The sequence below is a fragment of the Octopus bimaculoides genome, chromosome 21 (genome assembly GCF_001194135.2).
Source record: "Octopus bimaculoides isolate UCB-OBI-ISO-001 chromosome 21, ASM119413v2, whole genome shotgun sequence".
Lineage (NCBI taxonomy): Eukaryota > Metazoa > Mollusca > Cephalopoda > Octopoda > Octopodidae > Octopus > Octopus bimaculoides.
This window is the reverse complement of record NC_069001.1, coordinates 8,709,376-8,713,743: the sequence shown is the minus strand read 5'-3', so window position 1 is coordinate 8,713,743 and position 4,368 is coordinate 8,709,376. Positions and strand designations below refer to the sequence as shown.

General features: G+C 37.7%; 1 long non-coding RNA gene across 1 annotated transcript in view; it reads left to right on the top strand.

Moving 5' to 3' along the window:
• LOC106875613 (uncharacterized) overlaps nucleotides 1-4,368 on the top strand; it is a 25,387-nt gene that overhangs the window by 1,142 nt on the left and 19,877 nt on the right. The window lies entirely within an intron of this gene.

The window sequence follows — 4,368 nt, the reverse complement described above, 5'->3', positions numbered from 1 at the left end:
GTTCTACTGGTAAAGTGTATTTTGTTTATAATTGAGTTGCCAGAACTTATAATGGGATCTTGTAATGGCATCACTTCAAAAAACTCTGTCTTAAAAACATTCGAGCATATAATTGTATTTTACAAATGACATCATTTGAAGCAAAAATTACCAGGGGAAGTGGGCTTGTGCCAACTTTTTTTTTTATTAAAGTGCAAGGACAAATTTATAGCAAAATTATTACAAAATAACGAATCACAATTTTTACAGATTTCTTTTCTTGGTGATATTCAAAAAAGAAAGACAATTTCGCATCAGAAACTGTCCAAGCCCATGATTAGAACTAATATTACAGCTGTGACAAGTGCCTCATGAGATTATTAGGTCAAAAGATTTCGGAATGCTACAGAATGTTCTTCAATTGAAGATTTTCTTTTATCAAAGGTGGCGAGATAGCAGAATTGTTAGCACATCGTACGAAACACTTTGCGGCATTTCTTCCAGTTTTACGTTCCGGGTTCAAATTCCACCGAGGTCAATATTACCGTCGATAAAATAAGTACCAGTTGAACGCAAAGGTTCATGTAATCGACGAGCCAATTCCCCCAACATTTCAGGCTCTGTGCTTACAACAGAAACATTTCTAAATTTCCAAGTTGTTAACCATGCCGAACAAATCCATCGATTTACTGCTCCTGAATGTAATGAAGTGCCATTTGGACAATGTGTGTGTGATGTAATTTATCGGCGCCGGATCTTAATAGTACAGAATATTTTATTTGGTAAAGAGAAACGAAGTGAAGAGTGAGATAGAACTCACGATAAACACATTTTGTTTATAGTGTTAACGTCCTGAGCAAATGTACATTAAGTGGAGTTGCACTTGAAAAATTATGTAACTGCAAAGATGATGTATAAAGTTTCATCTTGGATGAAAACGAATTGTTAGTAATTTCTTTTTAAATATGAAACAGCGCCCAAATAAAATCACTGATGGTTAAATATGAGCTAAGAGTTGTATATAATATTATGTAACAAGCATCCGGCAACATTTGCTTATTCCGTCTTTTTCTCTGACGCTGTCTGGCGTTCCCTCCCTCTCTCTCTTTTCGCACCGACTAAAGAACTGTGAGAGCTGTTTCTGTCTAATGCGAGCATATGTAGACGCGCACATGGTTTGTAAGTAGTGCTTAGAGTAAAACAATTCGCGCGCAAGAAATTAATGTGCATACGAAAATAATATAATTAATAATTAGACATTGTGCGCTCTTTGGCATACTTTCGATATAACTTGCGTACTCACACATGCACTTAGTCACTCACACATACACACACGCACGCACACACACACACACACATACACACACATACACACACATACACACACACACACTTTTACAAATGTTTTCTTGCTTATGTATTTTTGCGTATGTGCGTACATGTTCATGTGGATGTGCGTATATGTACGTATGTATTTTTGTGTATGTATGTCATTATACAGTTTTATTTTAAAGATTTATTACCAATGGAGAAAGAGCCAGTCACTAAGTTAGATCAAAGACTATTTCATTATAATTTCAACATCAACAGAGTATTTTTGCATGCATGTATGTATGTGTATGCGCAGTATTTGAAGTCAATGCATGTGTAGATTTGTATGTTTTGTTTTATGTATGTATTCTCATGCACATAGTTGCATGTCTAGACATGGGTATCTATACCTAAATGGAAGGTTTTACAAATTTTTAGTTCTCTTCTAATCTAGGTACAAGGCCCGAAATTTTATTTTGGTGGGGGCCAGTCGATTAGATCGACTCTAGTACGCAACTGGTACTTAATTTATCGACCCCCCCAAAAGGATGAAAGGCAAAGTCGACCTCGGCGGAATTTGAACTCAGAACGTAAAGACAAATGAAATACCGCAAAACATTTATCCCATGGTCACGAATGACCATGAGATTGCACCTAAAAAATTCCCCTTCGAAGCACAAGTTCAGGCAAGGTTGTTTATTGAAGACCAGCAGTCGCCCATGCACACCAGCCTATCCTCTACATGGCACCGATGTTATCCAAGGGAAAGGCAACGGCCGATACAGCTTGGTACCAGTGACATCGCATCTCATGTATCTACAGCTGAGTGAACTGGAGCAACATGAAATAGAGTGTCTTGCTCAAGAAGACAACACACAGTCCGGTCCGGGAATCAAACTCACAACGTCACAATTGTGAGCTTGACCTTCTAACCACTGAGCCAAGCATTTTCACAACAGTCAATACCACCACATAAAAGGAAATACCTCAAGCACTAAGGCACGTATATTTTCCACAGTTCATCAGTGACGTAGGTAATAGGGGAGCAAGGACCGCTCCCCACCGGCACATTTTCAGAATTGGTGCCTTTTCAACAAATATTTTTTTATCTCTTTAGTTTTCTTATGGGATAAAAGTCGAATTTCTTTTTTTATTTTTGTTAATCTCATTGCCTTGGAAGAACTTTCGTGGATCATTACTTTATTTGACCAACCTCCCGTGATTTTCAACTGTCTAATCAATATCCTGTAATGTGTTAGTGGCCGCTGACATCTGAAGAACCGAAACAAACTCTGAAGTCATAACCATTCAACACTGGACGATCTTATGGAGTGGCAGCTGTTTCACGTCACACCTACACAATTAGTCTATAGCATTGGATCCGGTTTCGCTTTTTACCTCATAGAAATCACAATTCAGTCATGTGCACAATCGAGATTTTGTCCAATGAACGGTTGTTGATCATGTGATAGCTCGGTGGTCTGACTAGAACTTACCGTGAGCGTGGCCTACAAAACCATAGCCTAAATGAGCACCAAAAATTCATAGTGTTTCGGGTCGAGTTGGCGTACATTCCTCTAATAGCTCTTTTCATAGTGCATATTCAACCGGAATGATGAAAGGAGTAGACACAGCATGGCATCTGAATATGTATTTGTTACCTAAAAATTAATCCAGCTTTGAGTTTCTAACAAAGACTTTCTGTACGTGTCATATTACGTAGTTTCATCTGAATGGTTCTATTAATTGTAATTGTATTACACTCATACCTTTCTCATTAATGTAACAAATAGATTATTTTCCAATACATTAAGAAAATTTCCTTCTTACAAATTGTCGTAAGCTTCGTACATAACGAGATTGTCACAAAAGCATGAAAATAATGAATGTAGAATACAATTACGTTTATTATAACTCATGAAATATTTCGCATAAAATAAGAGAAATGAAATTGTTTGGTGTGTGTCACGGAGACTTCTTTTATGCGTTCGCTCCCACTAACTTTAGAACCTGGCTTTGGTAATACAGCTCATAACACAAAGACAAAAAAAAAATGTTAAAACAAAACAAACACCATTCCTCCTTTTTAGCCCGGACTAACATAAAAAACACGTACACAGAGAAAAAGCTGTAGTATGTACACATTTTATTAGGCCATTCCTCCCGCTGTGATGGAAGGCACATCGTCTATAATAAGTACAAAGGAATAGTAAGTACTGCTCTTTGACCGATTTCCGCTTCACCTCGTCCTCAATGACCTTCATTACAATCTACAAATGTACAAACATAGGCAAGGCAGTGGAGAGAGAGAGAGAGAGAGAGAGAGAGAGGGGGTGGGGAAATTTGCTTATGGCTCTGTGTTTGCTGAAAACCATCGTAGTGTGGTTGGTCATTAAATAGGATGCTGTATCCTTAAAAAGAATATATATGCAGAGGTAGACTGCAGCGTAGGTTCAGGTTAGTTGTTTTAGAATGTATTACGAACAACTCGATTAGATCCCCGATCCAATACCCACACAATACTTGACCAATCAAAGAACCGTATTCAACCAATGTTCCAAACTCAAATGATAGGTCTTTAACGTGTGAAGCCTATAAAAGGTCAGTTGACTCCAATATACCACAAGAGAAATTGGTCTTTGCACAACCTTATATGTAACTTTTAAAAGACATCTGGATGTGACTTGAAGGTAATTTATTATTTCTACAAAATGGATTAACCTCGTAGAAGCTCTTTCCTAGACGCAACTCTGTGTTGGTTATTGGTGTCGTTTAGAAATTACACATTTCTAAATCCCTCAGAGAGATTTATGCAGTAGTGATACGATGATCATCATCATTTAACGTCCGTTTTCCATGCTGGTATGGGTTACACGATTTGACAGGAGCTAACAAGCCAGAAGATTGCACCAGACTTCACAGTAATTTTTTGGCATGTTTTTTTTTTACGTCTAGGTGCCCTTCATAACGCCAACCACCTTGGTACTGGGTTCGATATGATCGACAAAACCCTCGAAACCGGAGCTCCAACATGGCTACAGTTCAATGACTGAAACCAGTAAAAAAAAAAAAAAAAAA